We start from the raw sequence: 26,519 nt of genomic DNA on the forward strand, positions 1-26,519 counted from the left end.
ACACATACAGGGTCAGATCAACACCAACTGGAAATATGGGTGTGACCCCAGAAACACTTTCGAAGGGCAGAACAGCCAGGCCATACATTAGTACTCAGCAGACACAAGACACTGTACTTGCATCAAAAAGCAGCAACTTTACAGCCTCTTTTCAACAGAAGAACTCTAATGTCCCCCAAATTAACTTTCTTTGACAAGAGACCTAACAGACTGCCGAGTTACACCAATGCCCCACTTACAAATAGGTCAGAGACACAGTAGAATTTATTCAGGAAATATGTCTGGAATACTGGCTCTGGTCCTCTAACAATATAACCTATCTTCTGACACATTTGCGAAGTAGCTCTGCTGTAGATGGGCTTTTCCTCTTCGATTCTGCTGCTAGCAGCCTCAGTTTACTTTTACACAGTTAAGTCCTCAGGGAAATAAACTATTTTTAGCCCATTACTGAAAACTAGAGTACATATTCTCAGTATCTTTATTATTTTACCAGATTTTAAACAGCTGCGTCAAATCCTGCCCCTCACCCTGCTACCAACAGCAGTAAACAAGCACAAGTAATAGGAGTTTGGTTCACCCATTAATTGGCAAGCCCAATGCAGAGCTACTATTTCCACCAAACACCCTCCCTCTACCCACCATGCAATGTGGGGAAGAGAAGCATGTTGACATCTCTGTCTGAAGCTGCATGACTCAACATCTGTGCCAGATACCAACTAAACCAAATTCTCCTTATGTGGTTCAACAAAACTGTGACATGCCTAGGGCTGCTGACTTCAATCTTCCACCCTCCTCCTGGGCAAACACAGTCTGTAGTTTCATTATTGATGTTTGCTTTCATTTTAAAGGTTCACTAGGATTTATTTTGCATACTAGCTTGTTTCACCGATACTATGCTCAGCTTTTGATAGGAGCACTTGCTGTACCAATAAAAATAAATCATACTAAATGACTATCATAACACAATAATGTTCTCAATAAAATATGCCCAAGTACAGGCAAGTAGATTGATTAAGGTGGACAGCCTGGAACACACAAACCCAACATTATTAATCATAACTTTAACAAGGAAAAATACCCAAGACTATAGCCCAAGTAGGAAAGAATTAATACTTGAGAATTAGAAGTTAGTTAGTAGGACTAGCTGTCAAAAGTAAGCTGTTCATTTGCAGTGGTCAAACTATGCTTTAAAATTACACAACTGACAAATAAAATTAGGATTCATTTGCTCCCATATCCTCACACCAGGTCACAATAGGGCATATTTTTCTTTCTGCAAACAAAGCCTTGTTCCAGTCACAACGTGGAACTGATCCGCGTTATTGTTTGCACAGTTTGATAGTATAGCTGAAGCTTTTTAAGCAGACAAAAAAAAAATCCCCCCACACTAATGCCACTGCAGTTTGCATTTTTTTTATAACCATTTACACTGATTAAAAGAAAAAAAAAAAAACAACTTTGGCTAATAACTTCTGACAATAATCTGAAAAATAACACTAGCCCTTTGTCCCAGAGGTAGGGTGGTCCAGATACTACAGCTCTTACTACTGTGCCTTGCATACCCTGCTCATTCACGGAGGAGAGAGGACAGAGCAAGCAGTCCTTCCCCTCCCTCCTGCCCACTGCCAGCTGTAGGGGAGATGGGGGTAAAGCACGGCAGGAGCAGATAGCAGAGAGCAACCACGCTCACATGCTCTCCCCTAACAGCCATACCTCCCTGCCACTCTGAGTGACAGACCAGCAGCCTACCCAGCAGGCCTTCACCTCCTATTCTAACCCTCCAAGATTCACAAGGAACACAACAAACTGTAGTCCCTAGAAATATTCATAAATAACATAGGGTTAAAAGCAAAACAAAACCCACGTGCATTTTCTTGATACCTTACCACTCCATCAGATACTAACATTTGACAGAATGTCCTGGATGTCAGCTCTTGATACCCAACACTCTTGAAACATCACCTTTAAAGCAAAAGCCATATTCAGCAAATCTGTATGCCTCAGGTGATTGCATGGTAGTTGCTGAGACTTCACTCAGGTGAGCCACAAAAACATGAGGTACTACCAGCTGAAATCATGCAATGGCCTAAATTCATTGACTTGATTGTCTCCAGCTTGTTCTTATTGATTGATGAGACAACTTCAACTGCAAATTAAAAGGAATTTGGGGAAAAACCCTAAACCATCACTCCCCCTTGCCCAAGCCAATGCACAGAACTCTGAGTTGTTTCCCTCTGTGGTGCCTCTGCTCTGTGCACAAACAGAATCTTTATCTCCTAAAGCTTACATGAACACCAAAAATTAAATGGAATTGTTTCAAAAAAAAAAAAAAAAGGTGTTTTTAAAGCTCTTTCACAGAGCTGTTTTCTTCAATACTCCCAGGAATGTAAACCCAACTATTAATAGGACTGTGCTGAGCAGGAAAATTGCATCAATACATACACTTCCTTGTTCTACCATCATATTAACTTTCCAAAGTAAAGCTATCATAAGGGGAAGTAGAACACTTACATTGCTCAAAATCAACGCTGGCAGCTGGCATGTTGAAACCCAGTGTAAGGGTGTATGTGCAGTAAACACCATGAAATGCTTTCTTTAATTTAAATTCTTCTGAAAAGCATTAATGAAACAAAATCTACTACTACAGTCTCAAACGTTCAAAATGCAAGAATCTGTCTCCCACCCTCAACAAAAGGCAGCAGGGGGGTATTTTAAGGCCTTGAGATACTTTTTGGTTCCTTTTATATGTATCCCAGATTTTTCAATCTTTTAGGAACTCTGAGATTACATTTACAAATCTGCTATACAAACATATAAAATAGATTTTATTTAAGAAAGAGGAATAACTGCCCAAGATTTTAATGTAATTACTTTCTCAAGGCAGTAGGGCTTTAAAACCATCAAACATCACAAGAACTGGCAATGCTTTAGGCAGGCATTTCAGCAAAACTGTCAGGAAGCTATTTTCTTGCCTGGTTTATAAGTGAATCATATAAAAGCTCCTTCAAATGAGTAAAACTGCAGAGTGGTTGGGACATAAAGAGTATCTCATTTTTAATCTCAAATTCTTAACACTCACATCCGATAACAAAAACCACTCTGCAATAAGTTGCTGTACAAATATGTAGAAATTTGCATGCTTGCATCTAACATCAGAATCTTCCACAGAAGCATTGACTAACTTATACATCTGATCAAATCCTTGAGGAAAAACAAAATAAATCCATCATTTTATTTAAACTCTAAGCACAGAACATTATGCAACTGCAAGTTCTGAAGCACAATAGATTTAAATAAAGAAATGATAGCTCCTCCTAGATGTAGTGCCTAACCCCAGTGTCTCACCTGCAGACAGTCTTCCTGACCCAGTTACAGCTCTACACAGGCACAGCAGCTTGTCATGTGCAACATGCACAGAAGCAAACTCTGAAAAATTAGGAAAGACCAACTCAGCTGCAAGTCACAATAAATGGCATGTCAATACAAAGAAGAAACCCTTCCTTAGTCAACATAAAAACTGCAAATATGAGCAGTAGAAATTAATTTATATCATTATTGAAAGGATCTCTAATGTTGCAAGACTTCTGTAAAGTAAGGCTAATTTCTCTTTCAGTTGGACATTGGTCCAAATGTATATGGCAGCCAGACTTTCATATGACCAAACTCGGCATCTGTGTCATTGCTAATCCATAAAGAGCTCATGTCCTTCGAGGAGAACAGTATGAAAAGCTGGAGGAAAAGCATTACACAGAACGCAAGACTTTGACCCATATTCAGCAAAAGCTGAATAAATGACAAAACATAATGTTCAAAACACTTCAAAAAGTGAATCTACACAGTAGGCCACAGACCCATGTAGAAGGTAATGGGTGGAAACTCCCATCACCACCAGACTCTCCTTTTCACACCCCCACTACTATCAGAAAAGAGGAAACGAGAGCAGGCATTGGGTGGTTAGGCTTGGGAAAGAAAGACCAATGAAGTCCTGTTACAAAGCAGGGCCGTGAAAAAGAACTTGGCAATAACAGTCATGATTGTTTTCTGTTCTGAAATGACACTTCTGCATAAGTAATCATCTTTGCATAAATCATGTATCCGCCATCAGAATTAAAATCAGGTTTGCTTGCTCAAGGTAACAGGTACTGTAGATACAGCGGTTCAGCTCACAAAAGGTGATTACACACGTTTAGAAAATTCTGTACCAATCTAGCTCTGAAATCTTCAGGGAACAAGTTCTTAACTTCCACTACAAATATTTCACTTGTATTTGCTGCAGAGAGTTTCTTCTCACTTTTTTTTTTTTTTTAATCTATGCACTTGAAAGGGCTCAAAGTCACATCACCCCTTACCATAATCATGTCATATAATGAGAATTAAGCAGCCCCAGGCAAAGCAGGTTTTCTGGATGGGATATTTCAAGATGAAATCCAGCTGCAGGAGGCCCTGGTAGTTCATCTCTTACCCCTGCAAATTTTTCCTGTACCAAAGCAAAGCTTTACCATAGGTTAGTGAGGTATTGGGCTGTTGATCCAGCTACTCGAGACGAAACTTAGAAAGGCCACAGTGTTAAATTGGTTTAAAACAAAATATCTAAAGGCACATTTCAGAAAAATAGATCACAGACAGTTACACCCACGTCCCAATGCCCCATCCGTCTTCACATCCCAGTTTTTGTGATCGGCCTTCTATTTTCCAATAGTTAGCCTGTCACCTCAATGAAATCCAGCATGCCTTACTATTTACCTAGAAGCTGACACAAAGCACTGCTAAAGGCTGTTCAGTAAGAACCAATTTTCATCCCCTTCTCAACTCCAGTGCCTGTAAAATATGGTAATTAAGCCTTCTGAGCTGCATTAGAATCTATTCTGATGAAAGACAATCTCCAAGTGTAAGAGCATTACCACACGTTTTGCACTGCTGAGTTTTAAAAGTAGAATTACAGAAAACAATCAGTCAGCAAGGAAGCCTCAGTAGCAGGAAACATCTCAGATTTTTAAAGCCACATTTGTGTATTAGTTGAGAAGATACTTCATTTATGTCTTGTGGATCAAGTTTTTACATCTTTGCTCAATCCTTACTCAACTTGAACCCATTGACTGACTGAACAAAGACAAATCTCACTAGGCCTTGCAAAAATGTCACAGTCCAAACAAGAAAAGACTACTTGTTTCAGAAAGATCTGGACTAAAGTGATGTTCTAAATAATTGAAACGCATCAGTAGTTAACAAATGGCTTACTGCAACATTATATGGTAAGATCACAAACCAAAATGGACTCTCTCTGACCACTTACACTCCATTAAATACCCAAAGAATATGAAATTAAATGAAGTGCATTTTAAAGCACTTTCTGTTTTGACAAACTTCGCTGGAAGTATTGAAATGAGGAAAACTGCTTGGCCACAGTTAGCTTCTGCTTTTTCCCCGCCTCTTATTCAAACTAGTTTTAGTTTTGCTTTTATAACACTACATTCATTAATTGCTCAAGCATATAAAGTTCCTCAGGTTTCAGCATAACAACAATCTACATAGTATTAAATGAGGGTCTTCATGCAATTTATTATAGCGTTACAGTTAATCAGATTACGTTCTGTTCCAAAGCATGAAAATATTTCTATTTTCCAATCAAAAAAGCCCACACTTCTTTAGACGTGATAAGAGCCTGTATCTGTACAAAATGCTATATAATTTGCAGCAGAAGTAAAAAGGAAGCTACCCAAGACAACACTGCTCCATTGCTTTCACCCAAACTATGATTATAGTTATATCCACTAGAGCTCTCAGGTAATGGCAAGTTCAAATTGAACTGTCCGTATATAACTGAACTATTGACGAGGCTGATTTATATACACATTACAACCTTTCAGATTGGATGTCAGACAGAACAGGCGAGGAACTTCCATGTTACCTTATGAATATCAAGTAAAAATGCTCTGGAAAGAAGCCAGACTCCAACAGGTGGAACCTGGCTTTTTAGAGATGACTTTGCAGCCATCTAACAGCTGGGTCACAGCCTCCAGCAACGCTCTGACACCCTCAGCCGCACGCCAGGGCCTGGCACCTGCCTGGAGAAACACCCGGTTACCACAGCCCCACGGAGGCACAAAAAGCCCCTGGGAGTTTCTTCACCGTTTTCAGCTAAGGCAGAATGAGATCACTGAAGATGAAAACATGACAGTAATTACACCTGACCTGTATGAGCGAAAAAATGATGACAAAGGTCTGCTTTGGATTGCTACAGGACCATGGCAGTGGTTTTGCTGGTTCTTACACCTCACGCATTGCCATGCTGCAACCTATCCCCAAAACATCTCATTTTAACACTGACGATTGTAGCTCCAAAGGCTTCGAGAAAAAACAAGCCCCATTAGCCGGAGCAGAGCAGGCTGGGAGAGAGCCCTGGCCGCGACCCACAGGCCCCACAAAGGCCACTAACTCCGGGCACATCAGCAGAGGCCACCTCTGCAGTAAAGGCACTGAGGCGACACCAGTACTTGCCAGCTAGCAGCCTACGCTACACAGCTTTGGCCCCGTTGCTAAAATGACATCCGTGACTTTTAAGCTACTGAAAAAATATTTAAAATAAATGCCTGAAAGTGCAGCAAGCACCTGAGGAAACCGATGCGCTGCTCCTGGGCCGGCTTGAGCGTTCACCGGCCCAGCTCCTCATACCCAGATGCTCTTCACATCATCTTGGTGACCAGCAAACCAAAAAAACCCCAAAACCCACAATTCTGGGGAAAAATTAAAAAAATCATTTCCTCGCCTCAAACGGGGCCCGGCGCCCGCAGCACCAACACCGCTCCGGCCACAGCCTCCCCACCTCGGCGCCGCGCCAGGCGCCCTTCGGCCGCCACCCGCCGAGGCACGCTGCGCTGGCGACCGGCTGGCCCGGGGCTCCCCGCGCTGCCGCAGGGCCCGGGCGCTCCCACACGCCGCCGCCTCTCGACGCGAACAAGGGAGCGAAGCGGCGGGAGGCGCCGGGGCCGCGGCGAAGGGACAGGGCTGCGCCCGCCACCGCCTCCCTCAACACCTCCGGGGCGGGGCCGGCGGCGCGGGGGCGGCCGCGGCGGCAGCAGCAGGTGAGCGCGGGGCCCGCGGTGGCGCCCCGTGGGCGGAGCGCGGGGCGGGGAGCGCGGGGCGGGGAGCGCCGGGCCCGGCCGTGGCGGCGGCGGGGGGCACCCGCTGCTCACTCACCGCTCAGTCAGTCGCTCCCCGGCGCGCTCCCTCCCCTCCGGCTCTCGCTCGGTCGCGGGACAGCGCCCGAAACTCAGCGGCGGCCGCGGCCCCCGACGGCTCGCCTGGAAGCGGGTGAGTGCCGGTACCTGCCCCCGGCGCGGGGGCTCCCTCCGCTCGGCAGTTCCTGCCCCGCCTGGCGCGGGGTGAATGAGGAAGCGATACGGGCTCGGGCTCCCTCCGGCTTCCGTGGGGCTCCCGGCGGGGAGACGGGCGCCTGGCCCGGCCGCCGCCGGGCTCAACCCGCCGCTGCGGCGTGTGTCCCGGCGGGGCGGGCGTGAGGGGCGGGCGGGCCGGGCAGCGCCTCCCGGCGGGGCAGCCTCCGGCCGCGGGGCGCCGGCCGCTGCGGGGCTTCCTCCTCGGGCGCGCCTCCATGTTGGGCTGCGCGCCCCGCGGCGGGGGGCTGCGGTGGGAGCCCGGGGCCGGCCCGCCCGCCGGCTTTGTCCGCCGAGACCTGCCCGGCGGCGGGCTTGGCGGTGCCGGGGCTGGTGCCGGCCCCCTCGCCCCTCGCGCGGGGACAGCCCGTCCGGCCCCGGCGGGATGAGCGGGCTGGGGGCGATGGCTGCGCCCCCGGTGAGGAGGTGACGGGACCGAGTGGTCCTGCACAGAAACACCGAGTTTCCGCGTAGTAGAAACGCCAAGTTTGATAACGCCAACTATTTATTTCTTTTTTCTCCCTCCACCCAGCCGCGTTGATACTCTTGTTTCTGCCTCCCGCACCACAGTGAGCTCGAAGCAGATAAAACACGCGATCTTTCAGACGGCCGCGTTTCCAGCCGAATGGCGACAGACAATGAGAAATGAAGGAGCAGGAATGCCTGTTGCTTTTGTGTACATGCCAGGCGTGCATCTCTTAAAAAGCAGTTTTCGGCTTTTCATGGCTAGATTTGCTGTTTGCGTTAGCGTAGGAGATATTAAAACGATTGAATGGCGGCGTTCGGTGGTTACGTCTGACATCTGCTTACTCGTGGGCTCTGTCTGGTGTGCCGCTTCGCTTCTAGATTGTTCAAGTAGCGCAGGGCAGAGTGTGTATCTGGCCCAGCAGATTTATTTGCAAGGATGGTACTGCCCCGTGCCCCGTCTCTTGGCAGCTGGATGCTTTCCAGAACAGAGCTGAATCTGCAGGGAAGACAGTGGGGGTAATCAATTCCTGCACGGGATCTTTTCCTAATTTTAGAGACAGGTTTCAAGCCTGAATGACAGCTTAACATCTGTGCAGATACTCTGTGTCAAAATCCTGGATGCACTTCTGTGTTTAGTTTCTTTTAGATCTTATTTGGGCCTTGGCCTGGTACAGTCATTAGTCTATTAACAATGTAATAAGCCAGCAAATAACCTCTTCAGTGTTCTGCCTAGCAAATAATGCGGGGTGGCATTGTACCGATCAAATAGGAAGCTACAACCGAGTAGAACCGATAAAGCTTTCTGAACAAGGTACTATGAAGTGCCTCTTAAGTGGTTAAGCAATAATTCATAAACATCTTTTTAAAAAAGTGTACATGCAGCATTTCCTGTTTATTTTAGTTCCTGAAAATGGATGTATTAAAAAAATTAGATAATTGTCTTTGGACTGACACATTTCAGTCACCCCATGGTGACACTACTATGGGAACCTGCAAATACTGGTGAAAGAAGCAAACATGAGGCTGCAAAACACAGACTTGGATTTTTCATGATTTTTAAAGTTTCTCACCCCCACGTTGGGTTTCGTAATAAAATGCAGGTCTGTGCTTTAGATAAGAAATCATTAAATGCTGGCATTTTCAATTTCCTTGATCCACATAGTTTTACTCAAAGTTATCTTTGTGTAAAATTGAACATAGTAAAATTCTAAGGAAGTATGATTATCAGAATGAAGTACCTAACTTTTGAAACTTTGACAGTTTAACAGTTGAAACACATAGCAAGGCATTTCACTAGCTATTATTTGTATGGTTGTATGTAATGTGAAACATAAAAGAATTTAGAGGTAGCATAAAAGAATTAAGAGTTAGCAGTGCTTTGAAATTTTCATCCTACATCTTGTCATTCAGATTTAGATATGAAGGAATTGCTGCCACTCAGTGGCTGATACAAACATATAGAAAACTATATTCTGTTAACACAGATACGGTGTGTGTGTGGTTAATGAATGTGTCATAAGGTAATTCTGCTCAGTGACTGTGTGTGAGATAATTGATCAGGAAGATGTATTGTTCTCACCAGACGAGAGCTCATTCTCAGACTTTTTTTCCATTTTGATTTTCATGAATTATAACCTAACTTTTCATTAGGCATAATTATACAGTAGGATCATAATTTTTTGATTGAATGGAACAGTGGAATAGCATAATAATTTTGACTTTTTGATCACACAGCATAGTTGAAAAGATACTCTGTAAAAAAGGAATTATTTTAAACTAGGAACTATTTCTAAGCTAGAAAACTTAGGAAACCTTGTAGCTACTTTTGTTAAAGAGAAATCTTTAGAAGATTCTCTCAAGGAGAACTTGGCTATTTAGCGCTGTATAGATCAAGGAAATAATAAAACCTGGAAAGATCGCATGTTATTAAAATAACTGATTTCTTGGAAAAAACATAGAAGCTTTCAGGCCTCTCAGTCTATTTTGCTGTCTAAAAGACACAGCCATTAGAATTAAAGTTCATGTCATATTGAGTACTTCAGAGCCTAACAGTTTAAATTAACCATCCACCCTTGTTTCCATTTGAAGGACTTCACTGCCATCGTGCTTCTGTGCAGAGGCACAGATCCTCTGCCCTGGGGATGCTTTGCCTGTCCGTAGCCGGAGCTCAGCTCTGGCTGCTGCTCTCAAAAAGAGGAGCCCCTTCATCACCTCTTGCTCTGCAGCTGCACTGCTGTAGGAGGTGGGACCATAGCAAATAGTGCTGAAATGACTTATGTTATGTTCTCATTTAAATTTTTTGCCTTTCATTTTCATTCATAAATTTTAAACTCTTTCTACCTGTAAGAGTTTTTACACTTTCCTAAGGAGCATTACCTCTGTCAGCCAGAGCCACCCCATTAGCTTTTGTGAGATTTAATTTTGCAAGAATCTGCTCTGTAGGAAATAGTGTACTGCCTTTAGCTCTGTAGGGCCACCTAGATTATACATACTGCCTTTATGACTGGAAGCTGCACCAGTGTGCTGCTCCTGTTACCAGAGACACCAGGAAGGGTAGAGAAATGAGAGAACTGGCACAGGAATACTGGGGAGCTCACAGAGCTGTACTTGGCAAGAGTGGTGCAAGATTTATTTCTGGTCTGATCTAGACCAGAGTCTGTTATTACAAGTAACGCTGATACAGAGAACAGAAATCTGATGTGTTTATCTGTGAGCTTCATATTATTTTCTGTTGGTGGGTGGGGTTTTTTTCCCCTTAAAATGTATGCAAGTGGAACATTATGTCTACCTTTCAGTGACGGAAGGGTGCCCTGACATCCATGAAGTAAGTTATGTTTTGAACCTATTAAATTAGTGGTTGGTCTTTTCTGATTGGTTATAGATTTGACAGTTTCTGTCTAAAAGATGAACGTGTTGCAGCACAGACGTGCATCAGTAGCTGCAATTCAAAGAGGCAGGCCATAAAATCAATTCTTTAAAAGTATTTCTTAAGCTAAGAAAGTGTATAAAACCACAGAATACTTTTTACAGTATTCTCTTACTAAAATGTGTTTCCTGGTAATTTCTTTGCCATCGAGTGTAATGCTCTCTCTGGAAAAGTTAATTTAAGCATATTTAAGCATAGTTGGTGTTCATATGATAATAATCACAATACATAAAGTCTGAGAGTGACCATTACAGATAACTTAATGAAACTACATGTTAAGCTTGTAAGCCTTCTGTGGTGCTTGCCTGATTGCTAAGGGAAGAGGGTGTGTGCTTGCCATCTCTTCCCATTTGATCAGCCAGGCATCAAACCTAGAGAGAAAGAAAAAGGGGGGGGGGGGGGGGGGGGGGGGGGGGGCGGGGAAGAAAAAAAGCAGCACCTCTCTGTATGCCCCAGAACCAGATTTTTTTGAGTTCCAAGGTGCTACCAACTTTTGAGAACAAAACAGATACGCAACATACATTCCTATTCTGCTATTCCTAATGCTTTTCTTTAGAGGTGTGAGCCAACTATGGTCTTGTTTGGTTGAGATGTAATCGAGTGGTTTCGCTTTTACCCATTGGTAGTGAGAGTAGAGCTGGGATAGCTCCTAGGAGACTGGTTAATGAATAGGTTAAGGTATTGTTGCACTAGGCATTGTATGTGTCTGTGGTAAAGAGACCCTGCTAAAGCAAGCTCTTCCCAAACAGTAAGGATGCTTCTCGTTTCTGAAGAGGTGCATGTGGGCTGAAGTCCATTCCACCTCACTGGGCTCAGAGGAGTTGTCTGAATTAGTATCTTCTCTCATCTCCTGGGTGGCTGAAAACCTCTAAAACGGGATGTGTGTTTGTGCATGAATGGCTTTGATTTGCATTATGTTTAGTCCTTTGCAGTCTCATAAATGAATTGTAAGTATTTATAGACTTGGTTTAATCCTGGCTACGTGCTATAAACATAGCATATCTTGAAACATATGCAATAAATCTAAACTTCCACCTCAGCTTTTTTCTCCACCCCTGAGCTATGAAGTTGTGCATGCTAGTGACTTGGAGCTGAAAGCCCAGACCTGTGTTGGTTTAGCCTAATTGTTGTGTGACAAATTTGCAATGATGAGATGACAGCAAAAATGGCGTGGGTTTTTTAGCACCCAAGTGCCAAGTTACTTTCTGAGTGTTTGCAAATCTTGCCCTTCTGCCCCCAATCAACACCTACTTATTAAAGATCTAATAAAATTCTTGTTTGTAATATTTAATTCTTTATCATATTCTCTGGTTTCTTGAGAAAGTGCAGTTTAAGCTTTGCCATGTTTTTTCTACCTAAGGGACTCCTGAAATCTAAGTGTTCGTTTCCTCATCATACCAATGATACCTAATTACTTCAGTGCACTGAATGTATCAGTAATCAATATGAGGAACAGCTTAAGGGAAGAAGGATTTTTGGGTTGTGATACCAGATTTGTCTTTCTGATAGTAAAACCTTTTTTTATTTTTTTAATGTATAGGCAGGTTTTGTTAAGATTTAGCTGCTCGAACTAGTAGATAGATCCTTGAAAAGATGATCAAAAATGTCTAGCAGCCAAACTGAAGGTTATGCTTGGCTTCTGCAGTCTGCCTTTTTTTGGGAAATTCCCCAGTGAGTAGCTAGGCAGTGTAGCTAAGCTATTGCTAACACATTGTTTGATGACTGAACTATGCTTTTCTAGGAGACTGTTTTCGATTCTTGTTTGAACAAAAGAGGAATCTTGTGTTTCTTTCTTAAAAGGAACAGTCCCTCTGTTTCAAAAAGCCCTCTGTGTGAAAAATTGGTAGGAAGATACGGTCCAGCCAGTAGCAAGTAGGGCCCATTATATACTCTGAACTTGTATTCTCAAGGAAAATTAAGATAAATAAATTAAGGAAAATTAAGATAAAGTTACACAGTGCAGTAACTTTGGAAGACTGTCGTGTTTAAGATATGACACTGACTGCCCTGTACATTTTGTCTCAAGATTTTTATATGTTTCATAATGCCTCTGGGTGACTGAATTTTGCTGGCAGGACTATGTAACCAAAATGAGTATTTTGTACCTTACTGATTTTGTTAGCACTTGCTGAACTGAAGAAAATGCTTCACTTACTATGTGTGTCAGAGTATTTTACTGGAAAACTCCTGTGAAAGTAAGATTTATTCTTTCTTGTTTCAAAAAATGTATTTAATGTATATTCCTGCAAAAGAGGGCACAGATGGCTGTCTTGCATCAAGTAGGTGCTGCCAGGATCTTTCATTTTGCTAACAAACCCTGTTCCTTATATAGATAAAATAAAAAAAAAACCCCGTGGATCTGAAACCCTTAGTCACACTAGTGTGTCTCTGCTCATGAAGGAGTAGGTTTGATTATAGATGCTTTCAGTGTTGGTAGATACCTGGTTTGGGGTTTTTTTTATATTTTGGGTTGGTTTTTTTTAATAGTCTGGTTCTTGCATTTGCTGAGCAATGATGATTACGTTTCTTCACATCCCGTGTGCTGGTCCGTTAATGCTGTGTTCATGCTGAGCTGTGAATTGCTCAACAAGAGTTTAGCTGTTTCCTTGTGAGCCTGTTGGCCGATGACTGTGGCCTTCACTGAACTCCAATAGTCTTACTGATGACTTGAGGGTGCCGACTGCCAAATATCCTGAGTAGATTTGTCTGTCAGGAAATCATGTGAGCTCTCTCATTACATTTGTGTTCCTCGATATCAGACAGGAGCTGACACTTAGGATTTCTGTTTGACAAGTTTATCTAAGAAGCAGCATCCCAGGGGCAAGAGCTTCTTAATACAGACCTAAACTCTTTCAGGTTAAGAGCTAAAATGCATCCACTTCTGCTTTGATCTGAATGCAGCGAGCCATCAGCACTTGAACACGTCATTTCCCATTCTCTCGGCTGAAAAGGAGACTCCAGCATTCCCAGTTACCTAGTTCCTTCAAACCTAGCACAGGGGTTAGGGAAGGATAGGTGAAACCAGGGGTCAGTAGACAGCACTTGTGTCCTGCCTAGAAAAAAGGGCATTGGGGAACTGCAGAAAATACAACTGGAAGCAATATTACAACTTTGGCAGGTATTTTGGCCTTGGCTGCCCAGTGAAAGGAGCATCCCCTGTTGTGCAAGTCTAGTGAAGCTGTTCCACCATGGGACTCCTCACCTTTGCAACAGCCAAAGAGAAATTTCATGAAGGGACATTGCCAGGTATTTTTTCCTGGTAGATTTTTTTTTTTTTTTTTTCTACAGGCCCTTTTGAAGAAACGTGTGATTTGGATCAAAGGATTTATAGGTCTGTCTGTTAATCCCCACAGTGCTTGCATTAGGTGCTTAGACTTTTTTTCCTTCCTCTGGTTTCCTTAGAGCCTTACAGTGAGGGAATCTGCAATCAATGTATAGCTCTCAGCTCGTCCATAATTGCAGAGTAGCTGTTCTGTTGGCAAAACTTGCTTTATTGCATATACACTTGAGAATATCTTAAATATGGAAAGATCTCTGGAATCTTAAGTCTGCCCGTTTATTTGGTCTCATTTTAATAGAGGTTGGACTTTTTCTCCAGGGCGCCAGGGTGTGTCCATATCATTCAGGTTTGCTTGCCCAATGATCTCAGCTGTGATTGCTGACTTCCCTGGCTGAGCCATCGCAGCCTCAGCACAGGTTCACCAGAATTGCATATCTGGGGGACAGTCAGTTTCAGTGAAGGGTGAGTTTCAATGCATTTGTGCCACATGCTGTTTTTACTGCTGTCATTGCATCTGACATGCATGCTTTTGAATGCAAATATGTCATATTGCTATCCTAGGTAAGCACTTTGGGGCAAAGTCTATGTTTATTTTATCTAAAGGTAGAACAAATTTCATCGAAAGTGGATGATAATGCTCTGTTGCAGCCTATACTGTTTTTTCAGCGAGCCTTTCCACATTGCTCTGTTGCTTAATGAGTTAGTGGATCTGCACCACCAACGTCTTGCACCACAGACACTTCATGTGTCCGTTGAAGGGAATATGGGGGATTGCCCATGAGCGAAAGCTGGAATGCTGAAGCTGCCATTTAGGCGAGGAAGCTGATGGATTGCTGCTGTAAGGCCAAGAGCAGGTGGGAGAAAGAGCAGCAACCCGTGTATGGAGATAGACCTGGAGTGCAGTAGGAGCAGTGCGCAGCAACGAGAACTGCCAGGCTACGTGGTGCTGCTCATCCTTGTTGCAGCACGTTTGTCGGAGGGGTGCTGCCAGCCCCGTTACTCTCGCTTCGTCCTCGTGAGCTCCAGCTCCCCTCCAAACCTTCTGCAACACAACCCACATGCCTGCCGGCTGGAGGCTGGGGCAGGGAGAGAAGCAGAGCTCTGGACTGTTGCTGTATTCTCTTTTCTGTTTCAGTTTAATTTGCAAGCTTGCCTATTTCTAGCAGTGCCACTAAGATTTTCAAGGCAATCCCAGAGTTTTATTGCAGTCTGTACTAGTATCCGTCAGATTGGTTTTCTGACCTATTTAGGGTATTGCAATTTGGAATTAATGTTGCTTTCCTTTTCCAGTGGGTGGCAGTTGAAGCAAAGAGAAATGTGTATTTGCTTGGAAGTTTATATAGGTATATATTTAAGGAATGGGAAGAGATGCCAAAACAGGCCAGCCTTTTATTGTCTCTCCTTATGTTGAGCTCTTTTAGATTTTATCTCCTAGTTGGAGGAAAGGACAAATCAAAGGACCTGTTGTGACCAAAATCCACTTTAAGTTTCAATCTCCTACTTTTTGTGTGTTGTTCTGTTGCTTGTTTCCTTGTTCTCTTACCAGTTAATAACTGAGCTCAATCTTTCCATCGTTAGAGCTTTGCATTGTGTGAGCCTAATTTCAAAACTCTGAGGCAGGGAGCTGCTAACTCCTTGCAGCAATGTGTTCAACTTCTCAGATCTCTATTTTGATTTTGAATGCGACAGGTAGCATTTCTTCCTCCTTTTAAAAAGAAAATCTTGACAAGAAGTCTTAGAAATTTAATATATATTCTAACCCTAATATCTGTTTCCTTGAAGGGCCAAATTTTGACTGAAAAGCACTCTCACATTTCTTGTATGGAGTTAGCATATATCTTATTCACAGTTGAGTTTCAAGCGTATATTAAAATAGCATACTAGATTCCAAGTACTGCTTAACTGAAGTGCACATTAGTGCATTTGGTGAATATATAAGTAAAACATAAATGAAATATGTATTTATGAGAACATAAAGGCATTTTTAATGTATAAATTACTGCATTTCTAAATGTACTAGAGATTAGGTTAAATCTATTTTTTAAACTTGTAAGAAGTATGAACATCAGTGCTGAAACATAAAGTCAGGTTGAGACTTGTTCTTGGATCATGGAGCATAATTTGATGTACTTTCAGAAGAACTATATTTTTCTCTTTTTTTGTGGTCTTTCCAGGCTGTTAAAACAGTGATAGGGCTTTCCCAGCACTTTCCAATGCTTTTTGCTGCGGGTAAATATTTAATGCTGCATAAAAAGCTGGAGAACTCTTTATTTTAATGATATTTCTTTTCATACGGATGAGCTAGCAGTTCATCTTCTATAACGTGTGATTATAGCTAACTCACCAATCAATCACCATCTTCTCCCTGAAGAAAATGAGGTCTTATATGAGCATTTAATGTAGCTAGGCCAAAATATATTTAGTTAAATTGGGTAACGTTATTATAAATGCAGTTCACCAGTTTTGCTTTGTCCAAATTGAGTCAGCTTATCATAGCTAAGCCTTGTCTAAGCATTTGTAGCATTCCACTTTAAGTCTGTTCTCACACTGATGTAGTTAAATACAGAAGCTTCTGCAAACACAGTCATTTGAAACACTTATAAACTGATTTGCCACTTGTGTGGATACAAGTTCTGCTGCTGCTGTTAGAGCAAATTTCAACTTGATTGATAGGTGAAACTTGTGAAATGATTTAGGACTCTTAAATGGAAAGATACCCAGGAAGAAAGCTTTCTACCCCTTCCGGCCACATGAAATAAAATGAGAAATTAATTACCAGAGCAGCAAGGAGCTGAGCTTTATCTGGTTGATAACAAAACTGATTTTACTGATCAGCAGTACTCTTTGGCTGTAATGACCTAAAATGGAAATCTTTTCTTAAGCTAAAAATACGCTGAAAGCCATGACATAGCATGTATTCGGTTTTGTCAAAGGGACGCAGTCAAACAGAAAATTACTCTTTTTTTCTTCTGTCTTTTTTTTTTTTTTTTTTTTTTTTGTTACAAGACTTTATAATAACATATGTGATGACTGTAATGTAAGTCAGTCAGTAGGAAAAAAAAATTAACTGTCAATTACTGGATTGACATTTGCTGGAAAAATGCTGTACACTTCTATAGGTGGTGAGGAAAAGGCTCTAAATTATTTAAAAGTATTTTTATACACACACACGCATAATGATGGGTATGCTTGAATTCTTTAGGTTTTTTTAAATTCATGAAGACTTCATCCATGACAAACTTCACCCATTGACAAACAAGTCTTATATTGGGGGCTTTGGGGGGATTTCAGCGTTATTTCTAGTCTAGATAAAAAATTATCTACTTGTATTATGCTTTTGGTCCATATGTCAGCCTGGCCTGCCCGCCACCCCCCTCTCTGAAATCTGATTTTTTTTTTTTGCTAATACTTCATGCAGGTTTCCAGTGAGTAAGCTGATCCTCGTACTAAAAAAATTTTTGAGTGATTCTCAACAGAGGGATGTTTTCTTTGTTTGCTTTAGACAAACCGGGAGAGTCATACAGCTCTGTTTTGAATTAGCAGCTCTCCAAGCTAGGATGAACACTTAATGCTTCTCCACCACTGTGCTATGGCAGTAGTGTGAGCATTCAAATACTTCAAAGCAAAGACAGCCATATCTAGTGTTTTATCTTAAAAGCACAAAAAAGGATGCCAGACTCATGTAATTGAAAACGTTTGCTGTAGGCAAGGTGTCCCAGGCAGACCAAGATGGAAGAATGTATATCCTTGTTCTGCTGGATTTAGTTTTACTTTAGTTACTACGAGCACCCTCCTACCTAGTAAGTGAGAGTGAAAGGCAACTTGAAAACATGCTTGTTTGTGTCTCTGTGCTTTTGGTGTTATTCCTGTGGTCTTTTAGCTCTTATTTGAAATTCTAGGGGATGAAGCTGCAATAAGTAAATGAAGACTTATGATCTTCTGATCAGGGTCTGACTTTCCAAAGTCCGCTTAATACTCCTACTGAATTGCTTAGCCATTAAATCTCCCAAAGGAATTTGTTAGAACATCTGCAAAGCTACTAAAAAGATACACTTTGCAGTACATCAGTTTCTATACTTCGTAAGTCTTTTAAAGCCTGTGTGGAAATAGCATAGCATAGCTCTATCGACCATCTGTGCTCAATGCATGAAGCAATGGAGGGAAGCGGAGGGGGGAGTGGTTGGAGCTGGATGTGGGACTCCGGAGAGATATGACAGCAAAAGTGCTTCAGTACTAGATAGCAGAATTGTTCTGCTTCTGCTTGACTCCTAATGTGTTGTGTTGTTTGGATCACGTTTTCTTCAGTGTTTTCCTTGTTTTTCCTATTGCAATAGCCTATGTGTGGATGCGTGGTTGGGGGACCCCACTGTGGGCTGTCATCTTACATGGCTTGCTGCCAGCCCCATCTCATGCGGGGCAAGTGCTGAGCCATCTGGTGGGCTTACATCCCATAGCTCTCCTCCGGGAGACCGACAGTAGGATCTGACCGTGCTGAGCTCAGCCATGTGCTGCAAAGCAACAGCCACTTCTAGCAGTACACAGCCTGAACCCTTCTCGGTTGGAAACTGGAGAAATTTCCATGTAATAGACAGTGTACAATATTGCATCAAGGCTGGAACAAAGATGAGGTAAGCGTTCCTGCCAACATCTCAGGGAAAAGCAAATAGTCTTGAGACTTTCTAAGTTTTCTTTTACATTCTTTGGGACTTTATGATGTATTAGAAAGTTAGAGAGGTTTCTGTTCATTGAAGTTAGGTTCTGCATGAAGAATTCATGTCTTTTGTGCCCACACAGGTGTGTTAATAAGATGGGGAGAAAATGAACAGAGTAACAGAGAGGGTTTTGTCGTCTTGGAAAAGAAGCTGGAAAATTTCTTTTTGGTTCATTTTATCTTTCCACAGATTCCAGTTAGACTCTTGCTTGGTGTCACTTGGAGCCATGTTGTGATACTGGCTGCTTCTCTGTGGAAGCAATTGCAGAAAACCAGAATAGCAACATTTTGTCATCCTTGTGTTTATTTGAGATTATAGTTGGCTGAGCTTGCAAATCTTCACACTCGGCTAAACAGAAATTCTCTTTTTGGATCTTCTGAAAGCTTGATCTGATAAACTGTAAGAAAGGCATATTCTGGTTCTCAGTGAGCAACACCCTTTCCCGTTGGAGAAGGAACACAGTAGCAGGGAAGGCAGAAGCTATGGGAAGCCCTTGTTGCGTGTTTGGTGGAGTCACAAGTTGTAGGTCAAAGAATGGGAGATACAAGCCTGTCCTCTCGGCCTCTATGTCTGTATGTGCAATGCAGTGACTGCAGCTGTTGCAGCATTTTTTCGTAAACTTGTCTCAATATTCCCATGCTGTATAGAATTAACACTTGTCATTTTTGTTCAACTTGAGTTGGATAGCTGGAGGTGGAGGGGGTTGACTAAAGAACCTTTGCACCATGTGTCCGTTAGTTGCATCTCCCCACAAACTCAAACAGTACAATTGCTTTTTTCTTTGCAAATGTATAGTGCCACAAGACATCAGGTGCATATGACATTCATAAATAACCTGTGGTGAAAATGTTTGTTCTTACAGCTAAGCGATAATAAGAGCTGCAAGTAAGTAAAAATGTTCCTAGCGAGCAATGTATTAAGAGGGAGTAGACTGATTGCTTCTGTTCCTTTAATGTGGATCATGGAATCCAGAGGCTGGTTGTCTCTGACTATGCATTTGATAAATGTATTTCTAAGCTGATTCCCGCATCATTTATGTGTTGAAGCTTGGCCTTTTGAAGCACAACACTAATGCTCTGGCCAGGCTCTGAGTTTTCATGTGTTGCTATATACATAATACTAAAAAAAAATAAAATAAAAATAATGTAGGCTTTGAAACTGTCTTTAAGACGTTTGGTTGTGTGTTTCAACTGTGCAAATCAAAACATTGCATTCTTTATAGGTCAGTAGAAAGGGTTGAACTGGTAGCAGTGATGTGGCTGGCATGTTACTTAAAGCGTCTTAAAGCAGCATAAGGGGCTTGCAGCTGCACTTATGAGAGAAGTCAGGGGGCCTGAGAAGGGATTGCAGATGAACTTTATCCTGTTAGTTACATCCAGTGCTAGCAGTGCTAGAAGTCACCCAGCAGGCAAAGCAAAATGCTGTTTCACTTCATAGCCCAACCAAAAGCCAGAAACCTCTGTACGTCACCGTGCCTAGAGCCTTTTCCTGGTGCAAAGACAATCAAGGTTTATCTGTTGCTGTTAGACTTTGGTTTGCCCACACATACTCGGAATACTCTACAGCCCATCATATCAGGAAGGAATTGGTGACTTGAGTTACTTGGGCTCACTAGACTTCAAACAATATTTGAGTAAAAAAAGATTAAGAGCAGTTAAAACAGTTTTTCTGTTGCTGTAGACGTACTTATGAAGATCTCCGTATGGCTATAATTTAGGTGGCGTAGTAGCACCATCACTGACATAGAAATAAGTAAACTCTCACATTGATACTTCATGCTGCAGGCTTTGTTTCGAGAATGGGATTTCCCTGACTTTAGCCGAACAGCCCATTTGATTTAAATGTTAATGAAGGCAACAACTTTTTCCTTCTGCTACAATTGTTTTAACCAGTACCATTGACCCTGGTAAGGGATGTGTGTCATGCCCACCCACCCTGCCAAAACTCTGGAAAAAAACCCCAACCAAACCCTTTGTTGTTAAGGGCTGAAAATAGCAAAACATAATTTTGATATTGCTTTAAGCAAGAGAGAAATTAATTTGACACTTTAAATTCTGTATTTTCAAACACATTTTCACATGGCATATTCTGGTGACATCAGTCTTAATGGAGCATATTTTGCAGAATTGTTTCAAAGTGATCTTTCACTTTTCTACTTTGTATTCCTGTGCTCTGCTTTCTTGTCCTGTGCCTTTTATTTCTGTGCTTTGCTGAGGAGCCAGCTGCAGTTCAAAACTTTTGTCTTTCAAAGGCATTTTATGCAAAAAAAGGTCTGCTGTGAAACCTTTTAAATGACAAAACTCAAAAAAGCTTTGTTTTTCTGTTGCCCAGCTCACTCTTCCTTCACACTTGGTTTCTGTCATGTCAGGATGTATGAGTAGCAAACAGTCAAAAATTGATTTTAAGAAACTTTACCGGGTTACTTTGATTCTCTTTATTCCTTCCAGGGACTGATAGGAATTCGCTTGTGTTCCTGGGAAACAATGTTTCCACAGAGAGTCCATTATTAAAATAAATAATAAATTCCAATAGTAATACTAGCAGGAAGCACTGTACAGCAATTTAATGGATTTCTGAGATCAGTCATTAAGTCATATTTCTGTACCTGTAATTTGTTATATGAAAAACTACTGGGTTTACAGGTGTCCCAGTTTTGGAGAAAAAACAAACTGATAGTCTCTGAAAATGTGTACTACTTTAGTATCTGGTTTATTTAGAAATGGATGGTAAAAAATCCAGAGAAAAAATGTAATGAGGTAAAGTGTATTTTGTCCAAAATGGAGTCTCGGTCATTCAGAGGGAGTGGGAATGTGTGCTTTCCCCCCCACTTCTTCCGAACAAAATTGTGCTATTGTCAGGTCCTCTGCAGTTTGCAATCAGATGTCTCCAGGATCTGTCACAATAATTAGTTTGCTTGCCCGAATCTCTTCCAAGAAGCAACTTAAAAGATTTTTCTTTTAATTGCTGAAGTTTTGTATTAACCTTCTCAGTAGGTGTTTGTTCAGTAGCTTGCAATATAGGAGGTAGTACAGTGAGCTGACATTCAGAAATTGTGTATAGCTGGAGGTTTTCCCCCCCTTTCAAAATTGCTTTGTAAAGTCAACAGAGCTGTGGATATTCAGTGTAAAATTCGGAGCAATCGTACTGTGATCAAATGGTTCTGCAAGTGTGTACAGTTCTTTATTTTGAGTCTGTCACAGTTAACGCTTGTTTTATTTAGTGAAATACTTTAAAAGGACTGATCTGACATTACTGTCAAGTGTAAGGGTATACAACTAAAGTCATGTATTCCTATAAAACCCCACTTTTGGAAATGTCTTAGGGTATAGAAATGTTGGTTCTTTCACAGAGCTGTTTTGTCCTTCTTAGATTTTCCCGTGTTTGAAAGGGTCTTTGTTACACTCTTTGGCTCTTCTTGTCATTGAGATACAGGGCTGAGGTTTTCCTGTTCAGGGAAAAATTGGCTAGACTCACCATGGTTTTTCCAATACAGTTCGTAGAGCAGAGTGTTGTCTTGGAAAATGTAACAGATTGGGTTTTATTCAGCCGGTATATTTTGGACCTTTACCATGTTCTCATTTATCTCTCACTCACACAAACACTCTAAAATGGCAACCATTTAATCTTTTTTAGATTATAAAGCCTTTGTTATGGCTCCAGAGTTTGATAGCTGAGGCTTTACTATATGCTTTGATCTACTTTTTTGGGGTGAGGTTTTTGTTGTTTTTTTTTTTTCTTTCCATACACACACACACACACACACACACACACACAGAGGGCCTGTGGAAACATTCAATGTCCTGATTATTCTCAGGGGCTAATACAACTTTTCATAGATTCAAATTGAAAAACTTCTCTTAGATTAGTGCAAGAAAACATGTGCTTTACTTCATTTTGCAAGGTTATATTTATTGCTAAATCCTGACTCTTCTCTATGAAAGCACAACATTAATAATTTTGCTTTCAGCCTCTGAGCTGGCTCTTTGTGAACAAGGAATAGGTTCCTGGTGCTGCTTTGTATGAAACATAAAGCTTGCTCTTTTGTCTGCCCTCTGACTTGTTTTCTGTTGTTCATATTCTTGTTATTGTCAGAGTTCGGCTTATTTAGGTGCAGTAAAATTACAGCAATTGCAAGAAGCTTGTGCCTCTTTGTCAAGAGCCACATGTACTGTTTCAAATAATTATTCTTGACTTCAGTGTGAATGATCGAGAGAATGAGGATCATGCAGTTCAGTTTGATTGCTGTTCAATTTAGAATGTGGAAAGATTGTCTCCTGTGGCTTTGCCCAGTTTCTCTGGAAAAGCAGGAAAAGTTTTCAAGCTACAAGGCTCATTTAGATGGATTGTTCTGAGTTTCGCTCGGTTGTCAGCTGTGATGTCCTGGCAGGTGCAAGCGCTGCGTCTACCCCCTGAAGGATTCTGTCACTGTGACTTAGATTTGCCATAGCCTGGTTCTTAAAAGTCGTAGGCTATCTAAAGGAAAACTTGTATGTCTGGGCAGATACTACTGAAGAAAAATCAGAAAAAGAGGTAAACGGTGAGTCTGTAAAATAGAGTTACTAGAGTTTAACTCATTAGAGTTAAATTTTTGTGGTTAGGCCATACTAGAAACAGGTAGGAGGCATGGATTGTTGTGCTGGGCTTCCTGAGAAAGACAAACCTGGTGACTTGTTGGGTTAGCACGTTACTCATCTACTACTTTGTGTCTTCAAGGAAAAATTCCAGATACTCTTCTGATGGTGTGACTGTTTCTGTCTTGCCTAAGCGTAGTTAATGTGGCCCATATCCAAGCGTTTTAGAAGATAGAATGAAATCCTTGCCAAGTATGAAAATGGGTATGACAGGTGAGTACTCTTGGCAGACAATTTCATTTATTATGCAGCTATTTGAAGTGGCAAACTTCCAGATTTCCACTTAGAAAGGAAGATAATGGCTTAACAAGGTCACTGGGAACAAGGAGTACAGTGGGATAGAAATGATGTCCTTCTGTCCTTTGGTAGAACAGGTCCTTTTATTTCATGACATGCTGCAAGGACCCACTGAGCCAGAATTATGCTAGTCCCAGACACGGTGTGTATATCATGTATCCCATTGCCTGCCAAATAAGTGAGTTTATGAAATGTTGGAAAATGCCCAAATGAAGATTAATATGTGAACTACAACTGGGCCAGCCTATAGTTACGTGGTAGCTTCCTTAAATATGTAAAGGCTGGAGGAAGGTGGGGGTTTTTGTTGTTACTGTCCTTTAATTCTGTGGGAATTTCATCTTATTTTTAGTTTTCTGTCTTTGTTTGCTTAAAGTGCTCTGAAGATAGTGTCAGTAATTTTCTTGTCCTTTGTATTGTGTTTGTGATTAGAGTAACTCCATTTTTTTCCCAGGTAATTTTCACAGTGTCATTGAGAGATGGAATTATCCTAATTTTAAAGAAGAGAAATTGTTACAGGAAAAGTAGAAGATTCTAATCTGTTTAAGATGCTAGTCTCACATTTTGTTTTTAACTATACCCATGTCTCCAGAGTACATTCCAGGTGATTTCTAGCCATGTCCTAACGAAGAGCTGAAATTTTTTTTGGATGAAACTTAAAAACTCATTTGTCCCTCCAAGGCAGAAAACCTGCAAAGTCAGTGGAACTTTGGTGTGGTAATTAAAATTGGGCATAGTTGTAAGTAACTGAAAACACATCTACTAATCAGAGATGTTAAGCAACCTCAATGGAGTTTGCTAGCAGTCGCGCCTGTAATGCATGTCAGAGGCCATTACTGCCATTTTGAATGAATCATTTGGGTAACAGATGTCATGACTTAATTTGTAATCCTATACAATAAGTACACAGAACATGGGAACCACCTATTGACTACTTCTGCATTATAATATCTTTTTACTGTGTCATCGTTCAGAAATGTATTTGCAAAGGAAGAGGAGCAATCTGAAAGAAGTATGTGCTTAAAGAGGTTAAACTACAAGTATCCAGATCTTTATCTTTTTGATGCCGCACTGCAATATTTGTGTGATATTCAGATAATGCCTGTGGAATAAACACAATCAAGTGTCAGTCAGCTTTCTGAAAAGTTGCTCAGTGTTTTCTCAAAAGGCACCGTCCTTCAGCTTCCTGGCAAAAGAGGAACTATTGTTTGGAAATGAGCCAGTGATTCATCTAATGGAATTCCATAACTCAAATAATGATGGGCACCTGGTGGAAGATTTAAAAATACTGTAAATATCCAGGTTGCTGCTTTTAGTTTTTTTGTTACTTCTGGAAGAAAGCCCCCAGCTGCCCTCACAAAAAGATGGAGGAGGAGAGTTGGGAAAAAGATGGAGGAGGAGAGTGGGGAAAATGGCCTTGACTAATGGAGCTTTTTTTTAAGTGGTCTTGAAATGGAGCACTTGTGGAAGAAAAAGATCAGCTGAAAGACCTCCTGCTGAAGTTCGCTTGTCCATTCAGAATTCTTGCATGAGCAACAGACTGAGAACGACCGTAGTGTTGTTCATGATATTCCAGACATCTGCCACAAACCCCTCAATGTTACTGAGTTTTATTGTCGCCATTTTTCCCCCTAGAAATGTGTTCCCATTGGCAAAGCATTATGAGACATGAAAATGCTGGGCTCTGAAAAATCTAAACTTGACCTCGCCTCAGCGAGTGGCACGCTCCTCCATGGGTGTGCAGTGGACCTTTGAATTTAAGCTTTTCTTCTAAAAATCTGGTCCTACGGGTTGCATATAAAATATGTTCAGCAGAAAGACAGGGTCAACTAAGTTACTCAAATTAGCTTCAAGCTCCAGAAGTGTTAAGTTGTTGTAGAAATCTTCGGGCCGCAGCAAAAGTGATCTGCTGGCTTGATGATTTTTTTATTATTATTATTTCAATTTATCTTTTTAAATCTTAGTTTATTTTCTTCTACTTAAAAATGCTTCTAGAAGCCACAGCTTGGATTTTGGAGCTTGGGAAAGAGCTCAGACATTGAGGCTGGACAGGGCGAAGTCCCATGAATAATAGCCTTTTGCAGCCAGGAAGATGAGTGATGAAACCTGAAGATAAACTTCTCCGCTCATTCCTTTGAACAAAGAGGAAGAAAACAAACCCAAAGCACCTCCTCTGTTTCTGCAGCTGCTGGGATTGGGATTTACATAGGGCTCGAAGGCTGCAAGACATTGTCCTTGGTGAAGTTAGTAGCTGCCTGGAGCAGCAGACTGCTGGGGGTATTGATACAGGCATGGTTTGGCGTACTGTGCATGTGTCAGCACTGTAAGGTTAGCCTGGCTGGTACCCAGAAGGTCGTACTGGTGTCATAACAGCCCAACTCTTGGGGGCTCTCCCTGTCTTTGCAGCCCAGGACCAATCCTTCCCTTCATCTCCCTTAGTGCAGCAGGAATGGCCCGTTACTCCAGTCTCCAAGCTTGCAGGTTACAGTTTGGTTTTGCTGAACCTGCTGAGGAGCTGGGATTCTAGTCAGAGCTGTTGTACCCATCATATCCATTCTTGGCATCTTTTTTGGCATATACCTCCTCCTAAGAAGACATGTACTTATTTAGGAGCTCAACTGAAGCGGCTAGTCATGGTCCCTGGAATGCATCCTGACAGGGATGCTGCAACCTCAAGGGAGCACGAAAAATGAAGTTGGTGATGTCTTGTGGTCCAAACACTTACACATGAGCTATTTATTCCCTTCAGTTCTGGAGTGCTTGATTCCCAAGTTGTAGCACAACTGAGCTCTTGTTCCAGACTACTTAATTCCTAGG

At 41.8% G+C, this 26,519-nt stretch overlaps 1 protein-coding gene and 2 long non-coding RNA genes across 4 annotated transcripts in view; 1 reads left to right on the forward strand and 2 right to left on the reverse strand.

Moving 5' to 3' along the window:
• Positions 1-7,279, reverse strand: part of LOC121087349 — a 66,363-nt gene extending 59,084 nt beyond the window's left edge. Inside the window, exon 1 of the long non-coding RNA XR_005827570.1 lies at positions 7,198-7,279. This is a non-coding gene — a long non-coding RNA (uncharacterized LOC121087349). The remainder of the gene's footprint in view (positions 1-7,197) is intronic.
• On the reverse strand, positions 1,925-7,025 carry LOC121087350. Its single transcript, XR_005827572.1, has 3 exons — positions 4,350-7,025; positions 3,346-3,426; positions 1,925-2,146 (listed from the first exon to the last, which is right to left on the reverse strand). It is a non-coding gene; the product is annotated as an uncharacterized LOC121087350 (long non-coding RNA).
• PRKCD (protein kinase C delta) overlaps positions 7,146-26,519 on the forward strand; it is a 68,025-nt gene continuing 48,651 nt past the window's right edge. For both annotated transcript variants that reach the window (XM_040592266.1, XM_040592267.1), the window contains exon 1: positions 7,146-7,311. The gene's annotated coding sequence lies outside the window, so the exon portion shown is untranslated. The remainder of the gene's footprint in view (positions 7,312-26,519) is intronic.

Source organism: Falco naumanni, chromosome 4, assembly GCF_017639655.2.
Source record: "Falco naumanni isolate bFalNau1 chromosome 4, bFalNau1.pat, whole genome shotgun sequence".
NCBI lineage: Eukaryota > Metazoa > Chordata > Aves > Falconiformes > Falconidae > Falco > Falco naumanni.